Source organism: Herpailurus yagouaroundi, unplaced genomic scaffold (genome assembly GCF_014898765.1).
Source record: "Herpailurus yagouaroundi ecotype Mexico unplaced genomic scaffold, PumYag 28, whole genome shotgun sequence".
NCBI classification, from domain to species: Eukaryota; Metazoa; Chordata; class Mammalia; order Carnivora; family Felidae; genus Herpailurus; species Herpailurus yagouaroundi.
The window spans coordinates 24,946,680-24,959,901 of NW_024412376.1; the positions used below are offsets into that span (position 1 = coordinate 24,946,680).

A 13,222-nucleotide genomic window follows, 5' to 3' on the forward strand; every position below is an offset into this window, starting at 1 on the left:
TTACAAATTATAAACTCAAAATCCTAGTTATTCCTTAAGCATTTAAGTTCAGTTGATAAATCATACCGATGTATTTACAAATCTAGCAGATTCTATAATCTTACCTTCAAGGGAAATCTGCTCACTGAATTAAATTATCTTAAATATTTCAAACTGTAAAACTAAATTTAATACGTTCAATTTCCTTTTTAAGTACTTTGTTTGATTGACAAACATTCCTTCTTAAATAATATGGTAAATTTAATATTAAATGTACATGATCATTCTTTCTTTTCATTTTATTTAAACAAAACAAAACAAAAACAGCTCACCCATTTCTCCCACACCCTACTCCATACATGGTGATTCTTAAGTTCTCTTAATGTTCTAATACAGTTTACAAACTTGTTAAAGTTTCATCTTAAAAATCATAATTAACACACTTTCTTATTGGAATTACAAAATTAATCTTTCGACAATGGAATCTACCAAATTGTATTAAACATTTTAAGTTTTAAAAGTCCTTGAAATCCCAATAATATATAAATTATTTCTAAATCTCTTTAGGGTTTAAGAGTCTTACTCAAAAGCAAACAGCTACATCGAGCCACACAGTTTTGGGGTTATCTTCCCAAAGGAATGTGGGCAGTGTCGGGGGTTACCACCTCAGTTGGCTGAAGTTCTGGTCAAATGAAGCTGACAGCTATTGGGGGCAATTTTTGTCACCACCTTGACTGCCATGTTGAGCTCAATTTCTACTTCATGAACTGCAAAACTTAAGACAGCAATGGTGACCTACCCACCTCCCTAGGTTTATGCCCTCTCTTCATCTGATTTTCAAGACAAATTGGAGTTGGCAATTCCCTCCCAGGGGATTATACCACTAATTTGACTTCATACTTCCTTGGCTCTTAAAATAATTTAGTAATTTCCATCTTGCTTCTTTATTTTCAATGTTTTTTTAATTTTTTTAAATGTTTATTTTTGAGAGAGAGAGAGCACGAGCAGGGGAGGGGCAGAGAGAGGGACACACAGAATCCGAAGCAGGCTCCAGGCTCCGAGCTGTCAGCACAGAGCCGGACGAGGGGCTCAAACCCACCAACAGTGAGATGATGACCTGAGCTGGAGTCGGACACTTAACTGACTGAGCCACCCAGATGCCCCAAGAAATTTCCATCTTGTTTCAAAGCTATTTTCTTTCTTTCCATTATCACTCTGTTTGACAAAGTCACACTACTCTTACAAATATTGAAAGAGTATTCAATTGCATACTAAATATAGTATATAGTATATTTGTCAAATCAATTAAGAAATTAGCAAGAAGGCCTAGTCCTCTGGAGAAAAGGAAAACTCCAGCACAAGCAATGATTTACATTATTAACTTGTACCTGAATATACAACCAGGTTTTTGAAACTTCATTTTGCAACTCTGATTTTTGCGATAAATGAAATGACGATGCTCAGGACATGGAAGCCAAGAAATTCGGCTTTTTTGTGTAGCTGATAATAGGCTGTCCCTGTTTGATAAACAAAGGCAGTATAGACTTAACCCAAATGTGCCTGAGGACTCAGACTGTTCTTTCCACAGCCCTATAACACTTCTTTTTATTTTATTTTTTTAATGTTTATTTTTGAAAGAGAGAGAGAGAGACAGAGTGCAAGCGGGGGAGGGGCAGAGAGAGAGGAAGACAGAATCCGAAGCAGGGTCCTGGTTCCGAGCTGTCAGTACAGAGCCCGATGGGGGGCTCGAACCCACAAACTGTGAGATCATGACCTGAGGTGAGGTCAGACGCTTAACCGACTGAGCCACTCATGGCGCCCGGCCCCATGCCACATCTTAGAAATAACCCCCTTGAAGGGTGCCTGGCTGGTTCCATTGGTGGAGCATCTGACTCTTGATTTCAGGGTCTTAAAAAATAACCTCCTCAAGTTACCTGTCTTTTTTATAGTGTAACTATTCTTAATATGGTTATGAAGTCTTTCTAATGCATAAAGAACAGCAAGTTATGTGCATTTTTACAGGGGATTAATTAAGATTACTTGTGTCAAGATCCTAAAAAAAACACACAAGGAAATCTTTCAAATGTTTTGGTTTTTTTTTTCAACAGTAGGCAGACACTTTCTGCATCTTTAAGTTCCCATAAAGATAAATACTCTCCAATTCCTCACCTGTGACGGGTATGGAAAATCAGTTCATGGAGGACCAAACTGGAGGCTGTTTACAAAGAGAGGGAGAGCTGCTGAATAAAGGCTGGTCAGTAAAAGAGCTGGTACACATCCCTGAGTGTTTATAACCCCAAGGAAACAGACAAAAGCCTCCCAATCGTTATTCCAATGACGACTCCATTTTAATAGCCACAGAAGAAAGGAATAGCCACAGGTGGCATGGGAACACAATGTGGGCCCACATTAACCCATTAGGTTCTCCAAACCTACCTCAGAGGGTATCTAGCTGGAATCCTCATGAAAATAAAGGCAACTCTGACCAAATATCTAAAACCCTGGTGGACTATCTGACCAGATTTAGAGAAAGCAACAATAACTCAAAAAACCTTCCTGAAAGAACAAAGCTTCTGAGAAGACTTTTTTAAATTTTTTTTCCAGTTTATTTATTTATTTTGAGAGACAGCGCACAATTGGGAAGAGGCAGAGGGAGAGTGGGAGAGGCAGAGATTCCCTAGCAGGCTCCACACTGTTAGCACAGAACCTGACGTGGGACTCAATCTCAGGAACTGTGAGATCATGACCTGAGCCAAAGTTGGACACTCAACCGACTGAGCCACCCAGGCGCCCCTATGATTTCAATTTTAAGTAATCTCCACACCCAACGTGGGGCGCAAACCCACAACCCCAAGAGTTGCAAGTTCTACCGACTGAGCCAGCCAGGTGCCCCAAGACTTTTTTCTTAATAAGCCACTTAGATAAAAGATAAACGTCTTTCATTCCTGACGGTAGCTATGAGTAGGAGTGAAAACCAGGAAAATGAAGGCTATTTCAGAGATGCAAGTGGAATCTATGAATATAAATACTTAAACCAATTTGAAATTTCAAATAATTTAAAATGATTTCTCCATTCATGATTATCTTGCCATCATCTAGACAAAGCCTGTATGTCTATATAGTATTTCAGTCTATTTGTCTATGTAGTATCATTCACATCCATAAAATATTCACATGAGAATTACCTATCTATATTTTGTATTGCTTTAGCATCTTCCAAAGACTGAATCTGACTCGTGAGAAAATACATTTAACAATCGGGTTTCTCTTTGTGCGAGCACTCTAGAGGTCCTGTTGACTGTGTAGAGTTAATACAGGTTCCCAAAAGTCCCTTAACTTAATTCCCATAAAGCTGATTATGGGAAGAATCTGGCTTAAGATTGACTGAGTTTCCACAATGAATGAGACTGGTTTGCTCTAGTAAACTTCAAAAAAATAATAATAATAATAAAGATCTGTGCTGAACAATGTCACAACTTGAGACAAGTTAAACTATTTCAATAAGACTATTTGTACTTTAAAACAGATGTCCAACACTGCACCTTCAAAACACAAAAAGGACAGAAGACATTTTGTTTTGCAAATGTCTAACATTTCCAGTAGTTTCCCCTCCAGATACTGTTTTTACGAGTGATCCAGCAAGAATAGAATAGGGAACCCTTTGACCCTTATATTTATATGCAGCACACATTTTACAGAATAAAGTAATGTGACCACTAGTGACACAGCATGTAAATTAAGCTCAATGTGTGTTAAAGAGTAAATGCAAGTCAAGAAACTAAATAACTCATTTCATGATATGCAAAGGCATTGCCTGAAGGGGTGACTAGCAGAGAAAATAAAATAGCATTTTATTGTGGGGATTCAATGGGGATTCAGTAAAAGTTCTCTAAATTAAATGAATGGTATTAGCTACACTGACAAAAGCCTACATTTTCTTTTCATCTTGGAAAGATGTCTTTACCTTGAGATGTTACACAGCAATTTTTTATAATGGTTATGAGAAAAGGCCATTTTTAAAACTATCCCTTGACTAGAAAAAGAAAAAAAAGGAGGGGGGGGAGTTTCAGAATATTGGTCAGGGAGGTGACAGCCCAATATTTATATCGAGGTTTTCCTACTCTGAACTCATGGTGAAGCTCATGATTTGTGCAAGTTGTTGAAATGAGCTCTAGAAACAAAATATTCCTTGGGCGAAAATAATTGCACAATGGCAGTGAATAGCAGCTATGTGGTAAAGAGAAAAATTTTCTGGTGTTGAATAATTTAAGCCATGTAATAAGAGAAATGGGGTAGGTCCAATCAGACAGCATCGCTCTGGGATGTGAACATGTGAGTCGTTGCCTGCAAATGCAAATATGTGAGATCATTGTTGTTTTTCCCAATTACCCAACACACAAAACCACAACAAGGGATTTTTTTAGGAACCAGGATTTAAGTTAAAGATATTTAGTCTCATTTTTGAAATGAGTGATCTGTATCCATTTTTTAAATAATCTGTCTTTGAAAGCAAATGTCTTAAAAATGAGATGTATTATTATTGTTTTATTATTATTATTATTATTATTATTATTATTATAGAACTATGATGCTCAGCAGTGACTTTAGAGTAAACAGATTTCTATACAAAAAGAACACAAGGTATTTATTGGCAGTAGAAAATTATTTGAGTTTTATTAGAATTCATTCATTTCTTCTTTAAGAATCAACTCTGTAATTCTCTACATGAGCCACCTTATCCATTAAGGATCACTATTTGAGGACAGTTAAAGATGTAGGCGATCATTTGAAAATAATAAAAGGCTCTGGTAATACAGACAGGATCTCTTCTGAAGCCACATTTTATTAGAAAGAGCTGGCTGCTGGATTGCCTACAAAACACCATAGCCTGAACTTTGAAAGAAAGAGAAACATTCGCAGAGGAATGGACTGGCAGCAATTACAGTAATTAACAGGGAAGGAAAGAGCAAATGTAAACGTATTTCAAATTTGAGCTCATTCGACCCATCAGCTGGCTTTCAGATAAACCTCCTCTTCTGTGGCATTTTCAAAGGCATGATTTGAGTGCCATCTCATGAAGGAAGGGATGATTAAAACCTGGGTAGTGTGCTTTCTATGTTCAAAAGAGCAGACAGTTTTAGGGAAGCCTGAGTGCCTCAGTCAGTTAAACATCCAACTCTTGGTTTCAGCTCAGGTCATGATTTCACAGTTCTGAGTTCAAGCCCCACTGACAGTGCAGAGCCTGCTTGAGATTCTCTCTCTCTCCTCTCTCTCTCTGTCCCTACCCCGCCTGTGCTCTCTCTCTCTCTCTCTCTCTCTCTCTCTCTCTCTCTCAAAATAAATAAACTTAATTTTTTTTTAAGAGTACACAACACCAAAGGCTCATGCAGATTTTTTAAAGGTCAAAAATTTTACTAAGTAAATTTTTACTGATTATCTCTAGAACTTTTATTTAATGCTTCAGAAGCCACCTAATTTTTCTACAATGTCTCAAGGGGAGGAGTCTAGTTATAGCAGACAACAAACACAGCAAGCCATTACTGAAACGTACAGGTGGTGGATTCTCCATTAAGCAAAACTGGATGCATCACAACAAAGCATCAGTGTATATATAAGAAAAATCCCAGTTCGACCCCTTCTTGTTGTCACACTTCTGGTATGCTAGCATGCATGAAATCAACACTGACCTTCAATACAGCTTCGTTTTGTGATGCACCATTTTTTGTCTGTCTGAGAAATTTCATTTATTCCACAACCATTCTCTGAGTGGCCACTATGTCTTACACACAGTAGTAAACATTTAGGATAAATACAATCCCTGCCCACAAAAAGCTCACAGTCCACTAGGACAGACCAACATTGGAAAATACCATAATAGAGGTAATAATAGACTGAGGAATTTATATTTACTATTTCATTTAAACAAGATTATTGTCATCTCATAGGTGATGAATTTCAGACTTGAAGAGAAGTAATTCACCCAAGAGCAATTAATTAAAACTAAGAAGAGATGGAAAAGAAAAAAAAAAAAAAAAAACAGGAAGAGACAAAATTTGAACAAAACCCTCCTGACATCAATGTGTGTACTATAAACCTTTATGGTACAGCTATCCAAAGAACTATGGAAAACAATGGATCCCACTGAGAATAACAAAATGAGGGAGGAGTGAGAAAGGAGGTTTCAAAGAGCTTTCACTCACACTGAGTCTGTAAAAGAATAAAGTATTCAGGACCTGAACAGTTTCATTATAAACTTTTTGGAAAAACAAGTTAGTTTGCCAAAGTAAATCCTGGGATTGCCCTGGATTTATTTAGCTACCTGAAGGAACAAGCATAAAGACATTCGCAAATAATGATGAACACTTTCACTGTTCTTACTGAATGAAGCAAAAGAAGATGTTAAACTGAAGAAAAGCAGAAAAGCCTCCTATTTGAAAAATCGAAAAAAGGCAAACGTTTGTGAACAAGAAACAGTGAACAAGCAGGGAAAAGTCCCCCTGGGCTGTCAGCTGGCCTTGTGCGGTACCATCAGAACAGGTAAGCATCCGTCAGGTGTCATTGAAAACACAGCCAAGAAGGCCTTCTCCAAATGAGCAGAGCCAATGGAGCACATTTTCCAGACTGACTGAAAGTGAAGATTTTTAACAGATTAGCCCGTCTTCTCAATAACTAGAGGCAAGCGACCTCACTAAATTATTTGCTATATATACTACTGCTTCGGCCTCACAGCAACCCTACGAGGTCTGAGTTTTTAAGTATTCCTGTTTTAGAGATAAGAAAAACAGGTAAACAGAAATTGAAAGCACAAAGCTACTGAGGCGCCCGGGTGGCTCAGTCGGTTGGGCGTCCGACTTCAGCTCAGATCTCACAGCTCATGAGTTCGAGCCTCGCATCAGGCTCTGTGCTGACAGCTCCGAGCCTGGAACCTGCTTCAGATTCTGCGTTTCCCTCTCGCTCTACACCTCGCCCACTCACACTCTGTCTCTCTCTCTCTCAAAAATAAATAAACATTAAAAAAAATTTTTTTAAAAAGGCATAATGCTACTTCCCAGTAAAGGAATTGGAACGCATTTGTTAGTTTAACCTTTCCTATCAAAATTATCTGTCCTATGATTGCCTCAGAACCGTATTTCTCAATTCAATAAGCATATCTAAAGACCTTACACAAATCACTATGCTAGATGTTTATGGGCAAAAATAAAAAAGGAAAACATATGCTCTCCATCCCTGAGGAACTCCTTGTATGAGTCTCTCGGCTAGAGAATTGCCAAACTAATCCTGCATAATATGTTAATGAATGATAATGTACTAATGCTTCTGTGCAATACTAGTTCCAAGATGAGTTCCTTGGAAAAAAAAAAAAAAGGGAGGGTTGGGGGAGGAGGGCCCTTGGGGAAAAAATATTGGAAAATACTGTATAGTATACATCTAACTTGGAGATTTGAAATATAGGCTAGCTTATTTAAGGGCTCTGATAAGGCTTGCAATATACAAGCCTATTTATTTTTGTTTACCTAATATTTCTCAAGCCAAGCTGAACAAATGTTCCATTGAATATACTTGGGGGAAAGCTAGGTTATCTGTAACCCTTTATGGGGGCTATTTTTGTATTTGTCACAAATATCATTCCCAAAGGAAGTAACTGCAAATGTGGGGATTTCACCCCTAGGGTATGCCAATAAGGGATGCTGGGAGGTGATTCCTTTGCCATCTCTCAAATCAATTTCCATAAAAAACTGGTACTGAGCACAGGATATAATGTTAGGGGCCAGTCCCATTTCCTCGCTTCCATAAGCCAATCACACGTCAATCAAATACACAATTTCTGGCAAGAGCTGCAATGACTCAGGTCTAAAAATAACTCTTGACCATATGTGGTGCACATCTAGATCCTTCTCCAGAATCTAACCTCTATGTTCACTAACTATAAGGTGTTATTCAGTTGTAATCACATCCCATGAATACATAACATACTAACTTGGTATGAAAAAGGCCATACGAAATAATCAAAATCCCCATTTTGTTTTTAATTTGGACAGAAATTTTGCCAACATTAAATGTTCCATCACAATATTTGGCAAATGAATACTGGCATTCGTACACTTTCAATTTTAACAGATTTTGGAAGGAATAGGTCCAAAATAATCATTCCAGCCTTTGAGAGAGAAAAATCTATGCTCCAAAGAATGTTTCTAAGATAGCATTTTAGCTATAAATCAGATTTACTTCCCAAGAGCCATCTTAAACTACATGTAAAAGAATTCATGTCTTCTTCTTCAAATTAGTTTATTTCTTCAAATACACTAATCTAAACTCCAGTTCAACTCTGGGAGGAGTGGTCTGGGAATAAAGATTCATTGCATAGACATAAATTAATACTATAGGTTTCTTTTATGAGCATTGCAATGATGGATATGCATGCTTAGGAGAGAATATGTTTGGGTTTGAGCACATGAGTCCCTAGGTGTAGAAATATTTTAAAAGTATAAGATATAAGCAAACAGGAAGAAAAATAAGGAACATGACAAGTCCTGGAAGGTATCATATGGAAGGGAACACATCTAAGAATCTAGGATCAGCCAAGAGCCCAGCTGGAGGACGGACTCACTCTTAACCCAGCCCTCATTCTAGTCCTGCATCTGGGGTCCAGACTCACAAAGTGTGAGGAGATGAATCTGGTTCCAGGACTACTTGTGGTTCTTCTAACTGAGGATGGCTGATACCCACAACCCTCCTCCAATACAGTTTTGTGGGTCTCCAAGTGATACAAAATAATAACTAAGACCCAACATTCAACCAGTCAAGAATCAAGTTGATTCCTCTGGTGCCGCAACAGAATAGATATGGATATTCCTTGCTGATCAATTCAAAATGGAACTTTCTTTCCCTTTTGATGAATTCAAATGTAGAATATCTGGGAGAATGAATCATTTTCAGTAGAGAAGTTAGAGCTCAGCCCACAGCCTAGTACCAAGCAAGTATGATGGTCACCTCTTTCTGCTCAGAAAGACAGTTGATGATGTCAACCAACACCTTCCATCCATAACCTGCTAATCTAACCAAGTAAACCTCTTACTTGCCAGTTCTACCACAGGGAAAGCTTTATGTGTACTGTAGATGTTGTTTTGTTTTGGGAGAGCTCTTCTATTATAATAACTAAATCCTTAGTCATTTGCTACATTTTTCTAAAGTTCATTTTTTTTTAAGTTTAAAGTTCATTTGCTACAATTTTCATTAGGAAACTAACAAACGTGACACTTCTCTCTTACTGGAAGGTAAAATGAATATTGGCAAGTTGATCAAAGTCCTAATCAAGTAAATGAATTTGTTAACCCCAATATTATCTCCTGTTAGCTTAATCAGAAATATTATTTCAGGGGTGCCTGGACGGCTCAGTCAGTTAAGCATCCGACTCAGCTCAGGTCATGATCTTGCAGTTTGTGAGTTCGAGCCTGCAGCAGGCTCCGTGCTGACAGCTCAGAGCCTGGAGCTTTCTTTGGATTCTGTGTCTCCCTCTCACTCTGCCCCTCCCCTACTCATGGTCTGTCTCTCTCCCTGTCTCTCTCTCTCTCTCAAAAATAAATAAACATTAAAAAGTTAAAAAAAAAAAAGGAAAGAAATATTATTTCAAACAAACAAAAAGGATACTTACAAGGTGAAAATAGTTAAGACATTGACCTTAGATGCACAGGACTCTGTTAAAACATACATCAACTGCACATTTCTTGCCCTCTTGTCATCCAGTCTTCAGTAACTTAATGTTCCCAATCTTCCTTTACCCAGTCCTCCCACACTGTTCTTCCAGTTCCTAATTCTCAATTCCCCAGAGCACAGGGAGTAGCTTGGGTATCACTGCGGAGCCCATAGAACTTGGCCCACTTAGCAATCAAAAAGAATGAAATCTTGCCATTTGCAACTACATGGATGGAACTAAAAGATATTATGCTAAGCAAAATTAGTCAGTCAGAGAAAGACAAATATCATATGACTTCACTCATACGAGGACTTTAAGATACAAAACAGATGAACATAAGGGAAGGGAAGCAAAAACAATTTAAAAACAGGGAGGTGGACAAAACATAAGAGACTCTTAAATATGGAGAACAAACAGGGCTACTGGAGGGGTTGCGGGAGGGGGGATGGGATAAATCGGTAAGGGGCATTAAGGAATCTACTCCCGAAATCACTGTTGCACTATACGCTAACTAACTTGGATGAAAATGTAAAAAAAAAAAATTAATTAAATTAAAAAAAAAAAAAAAGAACTTGGCCCACTTAGAGTGTGGGGTGCTCAAAAAAACAAAAACAAAAACCAACAACAAAAAAGCATTGAATGCATCCATTTCTACCTCAGAATAAGTGTGCATATTTCTTTTTCATTTCTTAAAATATTTTACTCTAAAAAGAATTTGAAAACCATTTGAGAAAGGTGGATATTCTCCAACTCCCTAAGAAGTTATTCATACAAGTACTGTCAAACTTCAGTTTATTTATTTATTTTGAGAGAGAGAGAGAGACTGCAAGCACGAGAGCAGGAGCAGGGGAGGGGCAGAGAGAGGGAGAGAGAGAACCCCAAGAAGGCCCCAAGCCTGACAGCACAGAGCCTGACGTGGGTCTCGAAATCACGAACCGTGAGATCATGACCTGAGCTGAAACCAAGAGTCAGACGCTTAACCAACTGAGCCACCCAGGTGCCCCATATCAAACTTATGTATTAATCGGATCTCTCTGTTTACTAGTTTTAGAAATAAGACAACAGGCCCAAAGTGGAGTCATTTATGCTAAGCCCCACATCACCAAACCAAGACTTAACTTAATTACAGTTTTATCTGTTCCAGAAATAAACTCTTAAACCAGCCAATCAGGAATCACTAGTCAATCAAAACTAGTGATCAGCACTAGTTAGGGATTCTGCCTGATAGATCCCTACCATCCCCTAAAGGAAAGTAACCTTACAATAATCAATCTGCTTTTTTGCCTAACTTCTTTCTTCCTGCTCCCTACCGCTTATTTTGCACAAAATGTGCTCATTTTGCACAACTCCTTGGAGCTCCTTTCTATCTGCTAGATTGGATGCTACCCCATTCATGAATCGGTGAATAAAGCCGATAAGATCTTTAAAATTTACTGTTAAATTTTGTTTTTTAACACTAGTTCACTGAAAATCTCTAACCTCCTTATTTCCTCTTATAAGTGGTAGAGGGAGAAATTACCCCTGTGGTTTTTTTAGTGTTGGGTCATAATAGGTCATTTGTACCTTTAAAAATACAATGTATGGGGCACCTGGCTGGCTCAATCGGTGGGGCATTAGACTCTTGATCTTGGGATGGTGAGTTTGAGCCCCACATCAGGTGTGGAGCCTAATTAAAAATCATAATAAAATAAAAACAAATAAAAATACAATGGATAGACATTTGTATTTTGTTATTAAGTAATACCATGAACTTAAAGTTCCCTTCATTTAACAAGGAACTATAAAGCACATAATGTAAAACATTTGAGTTCACTTTTGTAAAATGGGTTTGCTTGTTTTTTTGTTGTTGTCTTTATGAGGAATAAAACATTTTATTTTAGAACACTGTGTTATTCAACTAATGACTGATTTCATTTTTTCCATAATACATATTGAGTGCCTGTTGTGTGCCAGATTCAGGCTAGGTGTTGGAGGCATAGTCCACCAACCCCCTCCCTCATCCACCAACCCCCTCCCTTCCATTTATAGAGTTTGCAATCTAAAAGAAAAATTTGCAAATCTTGAAAGTCTATAAGTTCCAGGTATTAAAGTAAAAAAATTAGCACATTGCATTCTAAGGGTAATATCACTTTAGAATATTATTTCTAGGGGCGCCTGTGTGGCTCAGTCGGTTAAGCATCTGAACGGCTCAAGTCATGATCTCACAGTCCATGGGCTCCAGCCTCGCATCGGGTTCTGTGCTGACAGCAGGGAGCCTGGAGCCTGCTTCAGATTCTGTGTCTCCCTCTCTCTGCCCCTCCCCAACTTGTGCTCTCTCTCTTATTCTCAAAAATAAATAAACATGAAAAAAATTTTTTTTAAGAATTTTATTTCTAAACTTGAAACAAGACAACAAAAACGTTAACATTAGCTTTCATATAATCTTGAAGAAACAATGTAACAAATTCTGAAGAACAGTCTCTAAAAGCAGAATAACAAAAGGTTCTTATTAAACAGGCAACAGGAGACACAAATATTCAGATTAGCTTTATCTGTGCCTGGGAAATCATGGCTTCGGTTATCGGAGATTTTGGTTATTTGAGGTACCTGGACTTTAGTTATTGGAAATAACCGAAAAGGAGTCATCACATTTCAAATGTTCCTTCATTTTCAGATAATAGTAAGAAACTAATCTTCAAACTTTCTAAGTCTACACGCTGAGTCCTATTAGACCTTACTACATAAAATGTTTTCTAGGATTTCATTTTAGGGTTTTGACAGCAAATTTATACAAACCTTTCCTCTTATATTAGCTGAAGGTAAGAAATGTTTCCTGTTTGAAGATTTACTATGGATCAACCCATACACTCTGCATTTGAAGATCCAAGTGTCCCTATTAGTCACTTAACTTTCATCTTTTTTCAATTTGATTCTTAAATATCATTATAAAACTATCCTGGCCCTACACTGAGAATTTTAGCCTATTTTCTAGGTTTCTTTGTCATAAAACAAACAAACAAGCAAGCATCCCATGATGATATTAGTAGGCCAGATTATTTTAACAGTATCTTTACTATCAGAAGACAAGGCCTTATATCACTCTAAGAGTTACATCATTTCCAAAGAGCAGAAGCATATTGAAAAGGGCCCCAAGAACATTTTTTAAATCCCTTTATTGATACTAAATGAATCCTATTTAACGTAAATAAAACGTGCTTAACATATTTAGATAGAAGGTGCTTAAGAACGCCTTATGGGAATGTTCCTTATGGGAACATCAGCTGAAATAAAAACCTGGTCACAAACTATTCGTGTCAACTGGCTAAAGCAGGGGAAATGGGGTATTCCTTTTTCCTTAGGCCTTCTGCGGTTTCAAAATGGAAACGTCTGTCAGAGGCCACTTTCGCACCCTGGGAGGAAGACCTGCGTGTCTGCACCCCCCCCCCCCCCCCCCCCCCCCCCCCCCCGCCGTGTTGCCGCTATCTTTAACACCCCGAGAGCACCCCAGCGGCGCGCATACCTAACACACACACACACACACACACACACACACACACACACACACACACA

At 38.0% G+C, this 13,222-nt stretch overlaps 1 protein-coding gene across 1 annotated transcript in view; it reads right to left on the bottom strand.

The window, feature by feature from the left end:
* The window catches only part of CPE (carboxypeptidase E), a 115,896-nt gene that overhangs the window by 101,773 nt on the left and 901 nt on the right, over positions 1 to 13,222 (bottom strand). The gene's annotated exons all lie outside the window — the stretch shown is intronic.